Source organism: Triturus cristatus, chromosome 4_1, assembly GCF_964204655.1.
Source record: "Triturus cristatus chromosome 4_1, aTriCri1.1, whole genome shotgun sequence".
In the NCBI taxonomy this organism is placed as follows: Eukaryota; Metazoa; Chordata; class Amphibia; order Caudata; family Salamandridae; genus Triturus; species Triturus cristatus.
The window spans coordinates 772,629,817-772,648,770 of NC_140585.1; positions in this window are offsets into that span (position 1 = coordinate 772,629,817).

The window sequence follows — 18,954 nt, forward strand, 5'->3', positions numbered from 1 at the left end:
ACGCAGATGGAACCGCAAATAAATAATGAACAACCTAACTTGAATAACATCACAGTGACAAATTTATCATCGGTAACCTTAAATCAAGCGGAATTACAATTACTCTCTTTGGGTTTATCATTTTGTCCTGAAAGTGCATTTGATTATACAGCAACAAGGATGGATGTATATAAAGGCATCAGAAAATTAAAACTAAAAAAGTACCATCTTCTTAAAAACGCATCAGGCAATCCTGACAGTGCAGAAGTTGTCAACTCACCTCCTTTCTCATGTTCACCACTCATGTTCAGCCTGTCAAACGAAAATATGCTTAGTGATCTTCAATCATTGGCACATTGAACACAATCTGTGAATCAGGGAACATTATCAAATACCGACACAGAGGGTGCAACTCAAAATAAGGCATTCAAACCGCGCTCAACCTTTTTCCCAGTCATGTCAAGAGATGCCATTGATGTATACCATGAACAGGTCATCGCAGGGTTGAAACAATTGAACTACAAAATTAACAAATCTAATGGAAGCAAAAGGAACAAACAGGAAATAAAATACCATCAACTTATGAGCAAACTATCAAATAACAAAGATATCATTATCAGGAATGCTGGTAAAGGCGGAAATTTGGTAATTTGGGGCAAGGCTGATTACATTGAAGAAGATTTAAATCAACTAACAGATAATCAATGTTACCGTAGAAGTGATCAATCAGTTCTCAAAATGACATATGAGAACTACTATAGTAAATTGATGGCCTGGAGGAGTGTGGGCCTAATAAGCAAGGATGAATATTTGTTCCTGAGGAACAATTCACCAACAATCCCAGTTCTATATTTTATACCAAAGTTACATAAAAATCCAACCAAACCACCAGGATGCCCCATTATCTCAGTTAACAACAGCTTAACTGAAAACACCTCACAGTATATAGACCATTTTCAGCAGGACTTTGTCCAGAAACTTCCCTCACATGTAAAAGACACCAGTGATTTTCTAGCAAAAATACATGACGTTGAATGGCGTAAAGAGTACCTATTAATAACAAAGGACATAACTGCTCTTTACATGAGCATTAGCCATAAAGACGGTTTGAGGGCAGTTAAATACTATCTGGGACAAAGGCCGACTATATATGAAAATCACAGCAAAATGATTATTGATATGATTGATTTTTGCCTCCATAACAATATCTTTTTATTTCAACATGTTCTGTACCAACAGTTGCGGGGTGTGGCTATGGGGGTCAGTTTCTCCCCCAGCTACGCTTGTCTCCACATGGGCTGGTGGGAAGAACTGGTCTTATATAGGAAACATGCAAACACCCTTCAACAAAATGTGAAATGTTGGTGGAAATATATAGATGATTTGTTTTTAATATGGCAAGGTTCTATTGGAGGACACATTACAGTACTGTGTACAGTGTGTACAAAATGATACATCCTGACTGTTTTTTTAACAGTTGTACTTAAACATGTATTTATTTAAACAAATTGCACTGTCACTTTAACACTGCTTGAAAAAATGGTGAAAAAAAATGTGAAAAAAAAATGGTACAAAAATAGTCAGATGACTTACTTACGTGTCATGAGATCAAGGCTCTCCGGAGTCGAAACACGTAATGGCCGACAGAGCTTGGGGAAAATAAACCAGTTTCTGTGCACTAAGTTGTGGTCCGTGCTCCAGTTTTCAGAAATTGCAGCTGTTGTGCAGTGGAGTTCTCAGGATATATATATATATATATATATATCAGCGCTACCAACAAAGTCCACAATTTCGGACAAAGTACAGCACTCCGGGGAGATTCCGTATGCTTGTTTATTCAGCAACAAACAATAAGACAGACGCGTTTCAGAGTGTCTTTCTTCAGTGTCTCATTGCGCTTGCCGCGCGAAGGCATTTTGAAATCAAAACTATTGACGTCACTTCCGCCACCGATATAGCCAATACAACATTCGGCTATTACATGGCGGCCATCTTACCAGGGTGTAGTCAATGTACCAACTCATTAGGGTAGATCATTGTCGTTATACATAACTTATCGCTCGACATTCGAAGTTAGAATCTAAATCAAAATGACAACACATTCGTTACAATTCCAGCTATAGAAAGCATAAATAATGCAACCTTGATGTAATAGTGTCTATACATATTGTGAATATAGCATTGCAATTGTGTGTCATAAGAAGCTACAAGTGTTCATTAAATTAAGCCGTGGATCGGCAAACATATTGGAGCAGAAAGCTGCATATAATCACATTAATCTGAGAATAGATATGCTGTGGATTAGATAATTCATTAAACATACATATATTTTCAGTGAATATATATATATTACCTACTGGCGGTCGCCAGTAGGTAGTTATAGTTAGGACCACGTTTCCATAGGAAATCCGCAACATTCTATTTTGAATAACTTTGGTGCCGGTCGACGAATCGGGGGCTGAGATAAAAGGGGGGTCCCAAAACGCGTTTTTCCCATGCATTTTTCCATAGGACCTTTAGACACAGCTACAGCCCGAACGGCTGAACAGAATTACTAGAAATTTGGCAGAGAGGTAGTCCTCAGGTCAAGGAAGTGCCTTTTGTAGGTTTGGTGTAAATCTGTTCAGTAGATTCTGAGAAAATAGCCTTTAAATCAATATATATATCTGAGCCAGCTTACGGTGCGCTTACGGTACGCTTACCGTACGCGTACGGTGGCGTGCGCGAGCGCGATTCTGATTGGCTCTTAGATCTTAGTAAACATTCGAATCGGCCGAAACCAGGAAGCGGCGGCCGCCATTTTCTCTCTCGCACTGAGAGTGTGGATTAAAATACAAAGTCCCCGTTACTGAAAGAGGAGGAGACAGGGTAAGAGAGTTACGCCAATTAGAGGCGCGTTTCATCATTGAATTGCAGACACGTACCCCTGGGGGCCTTAACATGGAGGAAGAATTATGGTCCTTTATCGGTTGAGTTTTTCACATTATTTTAAGTTCCCATTTCACTGTATGCCATCAATATGTAGGTATATCAATATGAAATGTTTGGGGATTTAGTGTATGCCTCTCACTTCCTGCTCATTTAGTCTGACTGAGTATTACGCCCATTGGAGGGCTCAGTTCTGCGTTCTATGAATTACTGAGCAATGTATATATATTTTTTGTAGATTGAGTGAACGCCCTTCACTTTCTCTTCCTTTTCTTTTTCTTCATTTAGTTTGATTTAGCACCATTGACGGGACCTTTAGTCAATGAATTTAGGTCAGCACAATGCTTATCTCAGCTGTGGCTCCACCCATTGGTGGGTGTAATTTCGTACTTCATGAATTATGGAGCAATGCTTTTTCTGCCACTAACGCAGCAAGTCATACTATTGTATGGGCATAAATATATTCTGTTGACAATATTGCATAGGAATTATACCTATTTAATTCTTTGGACAGTCATTATCATTGTATCGTATTTTTGCATTTGCGCATTTTGATCAAATGACTTGACATAACGTATTATATATGCTTTCTGTGTCTATGTGGCAATTCTAATATGGCCGCTGAGGTTACGATGAATTGTGGTTAAACTTATGCGAAGTCCCTTGTCGATGTTGCTTGTCAGCCCTGTCGACCAATGAGTGTATTTATTATTTATATGTGTTTTTTGAACATGACAAACTAACACTGACGAAGGCCAGGGTGCCGGAAGGCGTGTGTTAGTCTTCACGGAGAAGAACTAATAAAGCCAATTTCTTTTGAATGAGCCTGAGTGCGCCGCACTTTTTTTCCAGAGACGTGGTGTTTAGGAATAATTATTTGCGCTATCGCCCGCGCAATCGACGCACCCGCACTGCAGAGAGCAAAGGAGAGGGGCGGTGTTGTTTTTTGCATATATATATATATATATACATATATATATATATATATATATATATATATATATATATATATATATATATATATATATATTCACTGAAAAAACCATAGGTTTCAGGGGTGTTATAGTTAGCTGGACTTTTCACTTGTACAAAACCATTGAAATTCCCCCGTTATAGTTAGTTCAGCTAACTATAACTCGCGTGCCCGCAATGCACTGCTGATGACGTCACATATTACATCACTCATGACATGGTCAGTGACATCACTCATGACATCACTGATGACATCTCAAATTACATCACTGATGACATCATCCAGTGAATGTGTGTTTTTCTGAAAATTAAATATGTTTTATATATGTATATCTCAAGGTCGATGGAAGAATAAATGGGTATATAAGTGTCTAAATGGATGATTTGTTTTTGAAAAATTGATTGTGTAACTGACTGATTAAGTGTATCATAGTGAATACATGGCTTAGTGAGTAATGTTTAAATATGTAAATATCTGTATCAGTCTCTCACTTTGTGTATAAGTGGCTGCATGGGTTGGTGAGTAGCTACATGGGTGTCTATATAGGTTAATAGTTGGTTTTTTGAGTATCAGTCTGAGTGTCTGCATGGTTCGGTGGGGGGTATTATGTAGTGCATAGGTGCCTGAATGAGTGACTCACTGTTTGTATGTGTTGAAGACAGCATGTGTGCAGGACTGTATGGGTGGATGAGTGTGTGTATGGGTGTGTTAGTGAGTGAATGACTGTCTCAATAGTGTCTTTATGAGTAACTACATATGTTTTAAACTAGTATATGTGACTATTGGTGTATATAAGTGAGTATATGTGAGAGTGAGAGATTGAAAGAGTTCCTGTATGAATAAGTATGTGTTTCTATAAGTGATTGTTTAAAAGACTAAGTGTGTGTAAGTTTCTGTAGAAGTAAGTGTGGTGGTGTGTGTATAACTGTATATGCAAGTAAATGTATGTTTGATTCTTTATTAGCATGAGTGACTATGTGTGTGAGTAACTCTATGGATGAGTGGCATTGTGTAACAGTATGTATAGGTGTATGAGTACATATGGTGAGTGAGAACATGTATGAGTGACGGTATAGGACTGTTGGTGAATGAGTGGATGTTTATGTGGATCTTAGAATTACTGAAGAGGTTGTTGTAACTGGTATTGGTATGTCCATTGTTTTGAAAATGTTAGTCTCTATTTTTGAATGTGTGTATCAAAGGTTATATTAGGGTGAGAGGAGGTCTGCCACTCTATCACAAGGATGATGTCATCAGTGATGTCATCAGTGATGTCATTTGAGATGTCATCAGTGATGTCATGAGTGATGTCACTGACCATGTCATGAGTGATGTAATATGCGACGTCATCAGCAGTGCATTGCGGGCGCGCGAGTTATAGTTAGCTGAACTAACTATAACGGGGGAATTTCAATGGTTTTGTACAAGTGAAAAGTCCAGCTAACTATAACACCCCTGAAACCTATGTTTTTTTCAGTGAATTTCTGAGGTTTTTTAAATGCTAATTCCTAACTATAACGTGCCTGAAACCTATGGTTTTTTCTGTGACTTTCAAAGGTTTTTTAAATGCTAATTTCTAACTATGCCTACAGAGATAGGACATGTGAAGAAAGAAGAGAAAATGCACAGAAAGAAAAAAAAGAAGTGCAGAAAGAAGCAAAAGACGAAGAAAAGTGCAGGAAGAAGGATAACGTGCAGAAAGAACAAAAAGAAGAGCAGAAAGAAGCCTTGTTGTAAAATCCTCCTGTACCCTCAACTTTTTCAGACGGATACTGGTGGTAACTGAGTCTGACTAACCAGTCCTAGAGCCAGTGCTATGTTAAAAGACACTTAGAATACAGTGAAAACACCTACATACACTAGGGAACATTATGCGTTGGGGTCCCCCTGTGATTAGCATGACCTCCTCTGTAAGCCCCTAGTATATAATAGGGCAGGGGGATTAAAACTACCTCTTAAAACAGGCCACAGGGTGTTTTTGCACACGTTAACTCAGGCCCCGTCCCCTCCCTTCACCACTGTGTAAACACGCCCTGTGTCCGTTTTTAGTTGGGAGATTAAGTTCATTTGAATCCTGAGGGTCCCTAGGGTCCAACTAGCCCACTAGGTACCTCCAGTAAGTGCCACAGAGCTGCGTTGCAGAGAGGTGTAAAAAGTGGCACGGCCTGGACCACCTCTCTGCAATGCAGCTCAGTGGCGCTTACTGGAAGCACTTGGTGGGCTAGTTAGCCCCCAGGGGCCCTCAGTATTGAAGGAAAATTATATCCCCAATTTAAAACGTCCATAGTGCGTGTTTGCACACGTCACCTCAGGCCCCGTCCCCTCCCTTCACCACTGTGTAAACGCGCCTTGTGGCTGTTCTAAGTTGAGAGATTAAGTCCCCTTGAATCCTAAGGGTCCCTAGGGTCAAACTAGACCACTAGGTACCTCCAGTAAGCGCCACAGAGCTGTGTTGCAGAGAGGTGTAAAAAGGGGCTTGGCCTCAGAACACCTGTCTGCAGCGCAGCTCCCTGGCGCATACTGGAGATGCCTGTTGGGCTAGTTGGCCCTCAGGGACCATCAGTATTGAAGAGGAATTAATTCCCCAACTTACAATTCGCCAGGGGGCGCGTTTGCAGAGTGCTGCAAGGAGGGGGCGTGGCCTCCGGCACGATGCCAGTCTTTTATTTATTTTAATTTTTTAAGAAGGGGGGCTGTGTGGTTCCCCTTCTTATTCTAATTTATTGGCCCTGATGACCCCATCCCCCAGGGCCTGTCTCCTAATTATATTTTTTTTACCCCAATCCCCAGGGCCGGCCACTGTTTTTTATTATTTTTAAAAAATATATATTTATAGACACACCTAGGACATGCTGGACAAACCATACGTACCTATCACCATGACGATTTGCATGATATTCATTAAAAGGCGACTATGCATACAATGAATCCATGTGGAATGTATTTACACCACTAGTGAAGCTCTGACATGTCTGATGCCCTACCGTGCCTAATCCCGGTAGACACCCTTGTCGTTTATTTATACAAACATGGGTAGCTATTGACGGGCACATTTAATACACATGCACACCAAGCCATTCAAAGGGGATTCAACAACAATTCAACCAAAACTATGCAAGAAACCCCCCTCACGGTTAATAAAACACACATCCACTGCCGGATGTGTAATACTTTTTATTTTACTCTCTGGAAAGGGGACGAACCTCACTTGAGAGTCACAGCGCGCTCCTGGCAGAGCCCAATACTGTGTTACACCCACCATTGCCTGCTGAGTGCCACACACCTCTGTGTTGTATTCCACTAGCTAGTGCATATGCTATGACACTCTCTAGCCCATGTGCACTGTAACACCACCCCGTGAATATGTCATGTCACACTTGTCTTCGCACGGGTTATATTGCCCCATCTAACGTGCCTTCCTCGATGCCTATGTTATAACGCACCGTGCTATGCCATACATATTACAATCTGGGATCCATATCTTTGTCACAGTGCATATGCAACGTTACACTCCCCAGCACATATTTTATATTACAACTTTAGAGACTAGTTAGGTTACACAACACTGCCCTGTGCATATTACACTCCAAGGCGCATATCACATAGCACGCGCTAGTGCCTGTGCTATCTCGCGCTCTCCAATGAATCTGTAATTGCGCAGAATGTATTGCATATTATATTTCACGCCCGGTTCATCTTATATCACACTTTTTGGTGCATATATCTAGTTTTCATTTTCAATCGTGCTCTCAGGACTATGTTCTATATAACACTGTGTTCACCTACCCTTTTCACGGGCATTACATTTTGCGATAGGGGGTGGAGGGTAAGGGGGTGTTTTTGCCAAGTGAGCCCGGAGTCACAGTCACAAACGTCCTCTTCTTCCTGAATAAAAGTGAGATTATGCTGCATACTTGTTCATATTTTAAGTAGTTCGCACAGACACACGTTTTAAAAACAATAAAGTTCCTAATACCCGCCTTCTCTGAACAGTTAGCTTGCTGCCCCATCCCCCTCCTCCCTATCCTCTGTTGTGTGAATCCATGGACTAGCCGCCTCCCTCCTGCCATGCATGGTCTGATGTGCTGCCACTGCCCTCAATTTAGTATGATGTACCAGTCCACTCCTCCTGCCCTCCATTGCCCAATTCTATGCCCCATCATTGACCTCCTGCTTAAACTCTGTGCTTAGCTTGCTGCCCCTATTCTCCTTCCCCCTGCCCTCCGATGTCTTTGTGCATGCCCCTGTTCCATCGTTTTTGCCCACCATGTTCCATGGACCTGCCACTCCTATCTACTTTGAGTGTTCTGTTGAGCTGCCACTCCCCTCCCACCTGCCTAGCATTGTCCGATGACTGTAACCTGTCCCTGCCACCTCCACCCTGCCTGTCCACATGCCATGCCCCTATCCTCTTCTTCCTGTCCTACATGGTCCATTGTACTGCCACACCCTTCTGCCCTCCCTGGTCTGTTGTGCTGCAACTGCTCCTCCTGCCTGCCCCGTGCGGTCTGTTGTGAGGCCCCTTCCCCTCAACTTTCTTGTCTGTGCACAGGTCCTGACCCTCCCTTCTATCCTCCATCGTCCTTTGTGCATGCCCCTGCACCCTCCTTCTTGACCATCATAGCCATTGTGCTGCCACTAACCCTCCCACTTGCCATGCATGGTCTTCTGTGCTGCCATGGCCCCTCCCACCTTCCCTGTGTGGTCAGTTAGCTGCCCCTGACCCCCTACCACCTTCCCTCCATGGTCTGTGTGTATGCCATCACAGTCTCAGTGTTGCTCTTCATGGTGTGTCTTGCTTCTAGTGCCCATCTTGCCTGACCTCCATGGCTATCTTGCTGCTCCTGCCCTGCCCCCTTGCCCCCAGCCCTCTGTTTACATGTGCAGACCCCTACTCCCTCCCTCCTGGCTTGTCTGTTCCATTGTAATGCCCCTGATCCGTCCCTCCTGCCCTTTATGGTCTGTTATGCTGCAGCTTTCTCTCCTGTCTGTCCATTATGGTCAGCTAGCTACCATTGCCTCTTGCCCCTCTGTTCTCTGTTGTCCATGTGCATGGTCCTGTCCTCTCCCTCTTGCTTTCTATAGATTGTTGTGCTGCACTCCCGTCCCGCATGCCCTGTGTGGTGTATTGTGCTGCTGCAAACCCTGATGCCTGCCCTGCAGGGTCAGTTTGGTGCACCTCTCCATGTCCCTCCTGTCCTCTGTTATCCAAGTCCATGTCCCTACCCCATTTCCTTCCATGATCCAATGTACCATACTTGCGAACATTTTGAACTTGGTAAGAGGGAGATTTTGAAAAAAACTGGGGTATTGATTTTCCCTTTTGAGTTACATTGAAAAAGAGGAGATTGTAGACAGGAGACCACTTGATTAAATGTTGCACTTAGGGGAGAGGATGTGGTGTTACTTCCAGAACTGCAGACTTTGCAACTGGGGAACCAGGTTGGAGCTTCTGCTTCAGCTCGACATTCTGTGATTCTAGTCAAATCACTTAGTCTCCACATGTCTTCAACCAAAATGAATTTGTTCTTGTGTGATGTAACCAATGCTCATGTAAAGCACTCCAATACCTGACAAGTCTGCACTATATAACACTGCAAAAACACAAAATAATAAGTGTTTTGCACACTTCTGTCATTGGGCTATATTTGGGCTACATCTGGGTGATTTTGGGCTACATTTGGGCTCTTTTGTCTCTGGTGGCCATCTTGGGAGATTTATTTGTTATGAAGTTTCCTAATTTCCTCATGTACTGCAGTCTCCTCGGTAGGAAATGCTTTCAGTTTTTTACTTTGATTCCATCATGAAGGTATTCAGATATGTCACACATTTTCCATAAATTCTGAATGTTAGCACTCTAGTTGCTCATTAGATCACTGTAGTAAAACTACTGTTCACCATGGAAGTCTGCTCCTGCTATTAAAAGTGCATGTTTCAGTCTGCATGTCAGAATTTTTTAATGAAATAGAAGAGGATTTGAGAAGTCACTCAAAATGTGCCCTCATTTTCTTTCTTCAGCATTAATCATAATTTCTATGGCAAAATGAACCCCCTCATTGTGTTCCTTTTTAAATTAAATGTTTTAAGTGTTACCAGTTTATTCCAATCAAGATGGCTTCAGGTGTGCCATACTTTTGTCATAATGAAGACAGTAAGCGCTCTAGTTGTTTTTAAGAACACTCTGGGACATTCTGTCATTGGGCTATACTTGGGCTACATCTGGGTGATATTTGGGCTACATTTGGGCTCTTTTGTCTCTGGTGGCCATCTTGGGAGACTTATTTGTTATGAAGTTTCCTAATTTCCTCATTTACTGCAGTCTCCTCAGTAGGAAATACTTTCAGTTTTTTACTTTGATTCCATCAAGAAGGCATTCAGATGTGTCACACATTTGCCATAAATTCAGAATGTTAGCACTCTTTTTGCTCATTAGATCACTGTAGTAAAGCTACTGCTCACCAGGGAAAACTGCTGCTGGTATTGAAAGTGCATGTTTCAGTCTGCATGTCAGAATTTTTTAATGAAATAGAAGAGGATTTGAGAAGTCACTCAAAATGTGCCCTAATTTTTCTTTCTGCAGCACTAATCATACTTTTTATGAAAAAATGAACCCCCTCATTTTGTTCCTTTTTAAATTAAATGTTTTAAGAGTTACCACTTTAATCCAAGCAAGATGGCTTCAGGTGTGCCATATGTTTATCATAAGTAGGACTGTTAGCGCTCTAGTTGTTCTTTGGAACACTCTGGGAAGCTGCAGTAGCACACAAAGGAATCAACTGACAGTCTCTGCCCTTGTTGGATGTACATGTTTTACTGAGAATGTCAGACTTCATTCTCACAAGACTGAGAAAGATAATGTGAATTTACAGAAAATAAGCTCTCAGTTTAGCTTATAGATCACCTTCCGAACCTCTGTGGGAAAAGCATGAGAAAATATTTTTCTCTCAATCATGATATCCCAGCAGAAGGCTTTTTCACATGGTGAAATCACCTTAGAACATCCCACAATTCCTAAAATGAGTATGGTACCATCAACAAATGATTTATAATGTAACTAAAGTCTTAAAACCTTCTATTAACTGCAATGCTTTTTAATGAGGTGCTATCATGTATTTTGGTCCCAAGATGGCTGCCAACACTTCTTGGATGAAGTGCTGACAGCCAATCAGATCTCAGGATGAGATGTGTGGTTAGGCTCTGCCCACATATATATATGATTTTACTTTTGATTTTCTCAGGAACTACTGAACAGATTGACACCAGACCTGCAAAAGACACTTCCCTGACCTGAGGACTACCTCTCTGCCAAATTTCAAGTAATTCTGTTCAGCCGTTCGGGCTGTTCCTTGGACTAAAGGTCCCTATGGAAAATTGCATGGGGAAAACGCGTTTTGGGACCCCCCTTTTTTCTCAGCCCCCGCTTGACGAATCCCCCCGAGACTTTCAGGGTAGGAGCGGAGCGGAGCGCCCCACCTATTTTGCAAATTTTGCGAGGATTCGTCAGCCGGCGCCAAAGTTTTTCCAAATAGAATGTTGCGGATTTCATATGGAAACACGGTCCTAACTATAACTATCTACTGGCGACCGCCAGTAGATTATATATATATATATATATATATATATATATATATATATATATATATATATATATATATATATATATATATATATATTCACAGAAAAAACCATAGGTTTCAGGCACGTTATAGTTAGGAATTAGCATTTAAAAAACCTCAGAAATTCACTGAAAAAACCATAGGTTTCAGGGGTGTTATAGTTAGCTGGACTTTTCACTTGTACAAAACCATTGAAATTCCCCAGTTATAGTTAGTTCAGCTAACTATAACTCGCGCGCCCGCAATGCACTGCTGATGACGTCACATATTACATCACTCATGACATGGTCAGTGACATCACTCATGACATCACTGATGACATCTCAAATGACATCACTGATGACATCACTGATGACATCATCCAGTGAATGTGTGTTTTTCTGAAAATTAAATATGTTTTATATATGTATATCTCAAGGTCGATGGAAGAATAAATGGGTATATAAGTGTCTAAGTGGATGATTTGTTTTTGAAAAATTGATTGTGTAATTGACTGATTAAGTGTATCATAGTGAATACATGGCTTAGTGAGTAATGTTTAAATATGTAAATATCTGTATCAGTCTCTCACTTTGTGTATAAGTGGCTGCATGGGTTGGTGAGTAGCTACATGGGTGTATATATAGGTTATTAGTTGGTTTTTTGAGTATCAGTCTGAGTGTCTGCATGGTTCGGTGGGGGGTATTACGTAGTGCATAGGTGCATGAATGAGTGACTCACTGTTTGTATGTGTTGAGCACAGCATGTGTGCAGGACTGTATGGGTGGATGAGTGTGTGTATGGGTGTGTTAGTGAGTGAATGACTGTCTCAATAGTGTCTTTATGAGTAACTACATATGTTTTAAACTAGTATATGTGACTATTGGTGTATATATGTGAGTATATGTGAGAGTGAGAGATTGAAAGAGTTCCTGTATGAATAAGTATGTGTTTCTATAAGTGATTGTTTAAAAGACTAAGTATGTGTAAGTTTCCGTAGAAGTAAGTGAGGTGGTGTGTGTATAACTGTATATGCAAGTAAATGTATGTTTGATTCTTCATTAGCATGAGTGACTATGTGTGTGAGTAACTCTATGGATGAGTGGCATTGTGTAACAGGATGTATAGGTGTATGAGTACATATGATGAGTGAGTACATGTATGAGTGACAGTATAGGACTGTTGGTGAATGAGTGGATGTGTATGTGGATCTTAGAATTACTGAATAGGTTGTTGTAACTGGTATTGGTATGTCCATTGTTTTGAAAATTTTAGTCTCTATTTTTGAATGTGTGTATCAAAGGTTATATTAGGGTGAGAGGAGGTCTGCCACTCTATCACAAGGATAATGTCATCAGTGATGTCATCAGTGATGTCATTTGAGATGTCATCAGTGATGTCATGAGTGATGTCACTGACCATGTCATGAGTGATGTAATATGTGACGTCATCAGCAGTGCATTGCGGGTGCGCGAGTTATTGTTAGCCGAACTAACTATAACGGGGGAATTTCAATGGTTTTGTACAAGTGAAAAGTCCAGCTAACTATAACACCCCTGAAACCTATGGTTTTTTCAGTGAATTTCTGAGGTTTTTTAAATGCTAATTCCTAACTATAACGTGCCTGAAACTTATGGTTTTTTCTGTGAATTTCAAAGGTTTTTTAAATGCTAATTTCTAACTATACCTACAGAGATAGGACATGTGAAGAAAGAAGAAAAAATGCACAGAAAGAAACAAAAGAAGTGCAGAAAGAAGCAACAGAAGTCCTCAAATACGAAGATAAGTGCAGGAAGAAGGATAATGTGCAGAAAGAACAAAAAGAAGAGCAGAAAGAAGCCTTGTTGCAAAATCATCCTGTACCCTCAACTTTTTCAGACGGATACTGGTGGTAACTGAGTCTGACTAACCAGTCCTAGAGCCAGTGCTATGTTAAAAGACACTTATAATACAGTGAAAACACCTACATACACTAGGGAACATTATGCGTTGGGGTCCCCCTGTGATTAGCATGACCTCCTCTGTAAGCCCCTAGTATATAATAGGGCATGGGGATTAAAACTACCTCTTAAAACAGGCCACAGGGCGATTTTGCACACGTTAACTCAGGCCCCGTCCCCTCCCTTCACCACTGTGTAAACACGCCCTGTGTCCGTTTTTAGTTGGGAGATTAAGTTCATTTGAATCCTGAGGGTCCCTAGGGTCCAACTAGCCCACTAGGTACCTCCAGTAAGTGCCACAGAGCTGCGTTGCAGAGAGGTGTAAAAAGTGGCACGGCCTGGACCACCTCTGTGCAATGCAGCTCAGTGGCGCTTACTGGAAGCACTTGGTGGGCTAGTTAGCCCCCAGGGGCCCCCAGTATTGAAGGGAAATTATATCCCCAATTTAAAATGTGCCATAGTGCGTTTTTGCACACGTCACCTCAGGCCCCGTCCCCTCCCTTCACCACTGTGTAAACACGCCCTGTGGCTGTTCTAAGTTGAGAAATTAAGTCCCCTTGAATCCTAAGGGTCCCTAGGGTCAAACTAGACCACTAGGTACCTCCAGTAAGCGCCACAGAGCTGCGTTGCAGAGAGGTGTAAAAAGGGGCTTGGCCTTAGAACACCTGTCTGCAGTGCAGCTCCCTGGCGCATACTGGAGATGCCTGTTGGGGGCGCGTTTGCAGAGTGCTGCACGGAGGGGGCATGGCCTCCGGCACGATGCCAGTCTTTTATTTATTTTAATTTTTTAAGAAGGGGGGCTGTGTGGTTCCCCTTCTTATTCTAATTAATTGGCCCTGATGACCCCATCCCCCAGGGCCTGTCTCCTAATTATATTTTTTTGACCCCAATCCCCAGGGCCGGCCACTGTTTTTTATTATTTTTAAAATATATATATTTATAGACACACCTAGGACATGCTGGACAAACCGTACGTACCTATCACCATGACGATTTGCGTGATATTCATTAAAAGGCGACTATGCATGCAATGAATCCACGTGGAATGTATTTACACCACTAGTGATGCTCTGACATGTCTGATGCCCTACCGTGCCTAATCCCGGTAGACACCCTTGTCGTTTATTTATACAAACATGGGTAGCTATTGACGGGCACATTTAATACACATGCACACCAAGCCATTCAAAGGGGATTCGACAAAAATTCGACCAAAACTATGCAAGAAACCCCCCTCACGGTTAATAAAACACACATCCACTGCCGGATGTGTAATACTTTTTATTTTACTTTCTGGAAAGGGGACGAACATCACTTGAGAGTCACAGCGCGCTCCTGACAGAGCCCAATGCTGTGTTACACCCACCAGTGCCCGCCGATTGCCTCACACCTCTTGTGTTGTATTCCACCAGCTAGTGCGTATGCTATGACACTCTCTAGCCCATGTGCACTGTAACACCACCCCCTGAATATGTAATGCCACACTTGCCTTCGCACGGGTTATATTGCCCCATCTAACGTGCCTTCCTCGATGTGTATGTTATTACGCACAGCGCTATGCCATACATATTACAATCTGGGATCCATATCTTTGTCACAGTGCATTTGCAATGTTACACTCCCCAGCACATATTTTATATTACAACTTTAGAGACTAGTTAGGTTACACAACACTGCCCTGTGCATATTACACTCCAAGGCGCATATCGCATAGCACGCGCTAGTGCCTGTGCTATCTCGCGCTCTCCAATGAATCTGTCATTGCGCACAATGTATTGCATATTATATTTCATGCATGGTTCATCTTATATCAAACTTTTTGGTGCATAGTTTATACCATACACTATATCTAGTTTTCAATTTCAATCGTGCTCTCAGGACTATGTTCTATATAACACTGTGTTCACCTACCCTTTTCACGGGCATTACATTTTGCGATAGGGGGTGGAGGGTCAGGGGGTGTTTTGGCCAAGTGAGCCCGGATTCACAGTCACAAACGTCCTCTTCTTCCTGAATAAAAGTGAGATTATGCTGCATACTTGTTCATATTTTAAGTAGTTCGCACAGACACACGTTTTAAAAACAATAAAGTTCCTAATACCCGCCTTCTCTGAACAGTTAGCTTGCTGCCCCATCCCCCTCCTCCCTATCCTCTGTTGTGTGAATCCATGGACTAGCCTCCTCCCTCCTGCCATGCATGGTCTGATGTGCTGCCACTGCCCTCAATTTAGTACGATGTACCAGTCCACTCCTCCTGCCCTCCATTGCCGAATTCTATGCCCCATCATTGACCTCCTGCTTAAACTCTGTGCTTAGCTTGCTGTCCCTATTCTCCTTCCCCCTGTCCTCCGATGTCTTTGTGCATGCCCCTGCTCCATCCTTTTTGCCCACCATGTCCCATGGACCTGCCACTCCTATCTACTCTGAGTGTTCTGTTGAGCTGCCACTCCCACCTGCCTAGCATTGTCAGATGACTGTAACCTGTCCCTGCCACCTCCACCCTGCCTGTCCACATGCCATGCCCCATCCTCTTCCTCCTGTCCTACATGGTCCATTGTACTGCCACACACTTCTGCCCTCCCTGGTCTGTTGTGCTGCAACTGCTCCTCCTGCCTGCCCCGTATGGTCTGTTGTGAGGCCCCTTCCCTTGAACTTTCTTGTCTGTGCACAGGTCCTAACCCTCCCTTCTATCCTCCATCATCCTTTGTGCATGCCCCTGAACCCTCCTTCTTGCCCATCATAGCCATTGTGCTGCCACTAACCCTCCCACTTGCCATGCATGGTCTTCTGTGCTGCCATGGCCCCTCCCACCTTCCCTGTGTGGTCAGTTAGCTGCCCCTGACCCCCTCCCACCTTCCCTCCATGGTCTGTGTGTATGCCATCACAGTCTCACTGTTGCTCTTCATGGTGTGTCTTGCTTCTAGTGCCCATCCTGCCTGACCTCCATGGCTATCTTGCTGCTACTGCCCTGCCCCCTTGCCCCCAGCCCTCTGTTTACATGTGCAGACCCCTACTCCCTCCCTCCTGGCTTGTCTGTTCCATTGTAATGCCCCTGATCCGTCCCTCCTGCCCTTTATGGTCTGTTATGCTGCAGCTTTCTCTCCTGTCTGTCCATTATGGTCAGCTAGCTACCATTGCCTCTTTCCCATCTGTTCTCTGTTGTCCATGTGCATGGTCCTGTCCCCTCCCTCTTGCTTTCTATGGATTGTTGTGCTGCACTCCCGTCCCACATGCGCTGTGTGGTGTATTGTGCTGCTGCAAACCCTGATGCCTGCCCTGTAGGGTCAGTTTGGTGCACCTCTCCATGTCCCTCCTGTCCTCTGTTATCCGAGTCCATGTCCCTATCCCATTTCCTTCCATGATCCAATGTACCATACTTGCGAACATTTTGAACTTGGTAAGAGGGAGATTTTGAAAAAAAACTGGGGTATTGATTTTCCCCTTTGAGTTACATTGAAAAAGAGGAGATTGTAGACAGGAGACAGATCAAATAAAGCCCATTTGAGCTTAAAAACATTGGACGTTTCCTGGCTGAATCGGGTCTGTTGGCATGTATGGTTGTACTACCATTGCCTCTTCCTTCTGCCCACAATGGTCTATTACATTGCCAAAGCCTCTCTTACAAGTCCTGTATTGTTGGTTTGTTGCCCCTGCCCCCCTTTCCACTGCCCTCCATAGTCTGTTGTGCTTCCACAGCCCTTCCTGCCTGCTCAGTGTGGTTAAATTGTTGCCTTTGCACCCTCCTACCTGCCTTCAATTTTCAGAGTCCGTGCCCCTGGCCTCTGCCTCTCAACAGTATCCTAATGAACAACTAGATTGCTAACATTCTATATTTATTACAAAAGTGTGGAACGCCTGACATCATCTTGATGTAATCAAAACTGTAATACCTAGAGCATTTCCTTTAGAAATTACATATATGAGAGGGTCTTATTGGCATCAAAATTATGGTTAGTGCTCTAAAAGACTAAAATAAGGACATATTTTCTGAGTTTTCAAATAGCGACAAAGCACTTTTAAATTATTTGTTATCTTTATGTTTTTTTATCCAGTTGACCACTTGATTAAATGTTGCACTTAGGGGAGAGGATGTGGTGTTACTTCCAGAACTGCAGACTTTGCAACTGGGGAACCAGGTTGAAGTTTCTGCTTCAGCTCGACATTCTGTGATTCTGGTCAAATCACTTACACCCTTATGCATCAAGCCAAAATCCAGTCGGTAAAATACCGATTCGGTAATAGCTCCCGGTATTGTGTGAAAAATACCCAATCCCAATGCATCAACCCAAAACCCGAGCAAATAACGAATCGCTAAATAAATAACCTCGAACATACCGAATCGCTAATACCCAAAATGCTAATTTACCGAATCGCTAAATACCGAATTCGCAATTACCGAAATCACTATTAGCTCCCGGAAATTGCCAATAGCAAATAACGAATCGCACCCCAATGCAACAAAACTCGCTAATAACGAAAATCCCAAAAATCGCTATTTTGCCAGAGCTAAATAAGGGGAATCAAAACCTGGAGGTAAAGTCACAAAAAAAAAAAAAAAAAAATTTTTTTAAAAAATCCTACATGTGCAAATGATTGAGGCAATCACTAAACCCTTAAATTTGGCCCAGGAGACCCTGTTGGCTCCCACAAAATGGCTGCCCTCTACGTGCTTGCAAGGAGGATGCGGATCAATGCAGCAGGACAGCGCAGGAGAAGGGTCCAGGAGCGAGTGTTCAGACTGCGCATAACCCTGCTCGGCCAGAATGAGGACGAGGTGTACCAGAAATATCGCCTCAATCGCGCTATGATCATGCGCCTGATTGCAGACCTGGAACCATTACTGCAGCACCAGACACACCGGACCAATGCAATCCCTGCGCATGTTCAGGTCCTATGCAGCCTGCACCTACTGGCCTCAGGGAGTTTCCAGGGGGTAATTGCGGTTGCCGGAGGTGTTTCGCAAAGCGCACTGTCACGCTTCTTCAAAAAATTCCTAGATGCCATGCTGACAATGCTCCACAGACACATCATCTTCCCCACAACCCCACAGCAGTTGGACCGCACCAAACAGGCATTCTACCAGGTGGCACAATTTCCACATGTGATTGGATGCATCGACTGCACGCATATCCCCATATGCCCTCCGTCAGCAAATGAGTACCTTTTCAGGAACCGCAAGTCATACCACTCGATCAACGTGCAGGTTGTGTGCGATGCCAACAACATCATAACGGACCTAGTGGCACAATTCCCAGGGAGCACACACGACTCATACATCTTCCGCAACAGTGGAATGCACAGGCGACTACTCAATGGAGAATTTGGAGAGGGACTCCTGTTAGGTAAGTAGAACTACGCTTCCCCACACCAACACCACACATGCATGAACATCACCAATGCTAAGTCTATGCTTCTATCTTCTAGGTGACAGTGCTTACGCCCTGCGGGAATACATACTAACCCCATACCTAAATCCAGCAACCCCGCAGGAACATCGCTACAACGCTGCACACATCAGCACGAGGAATGTGATAGAGCG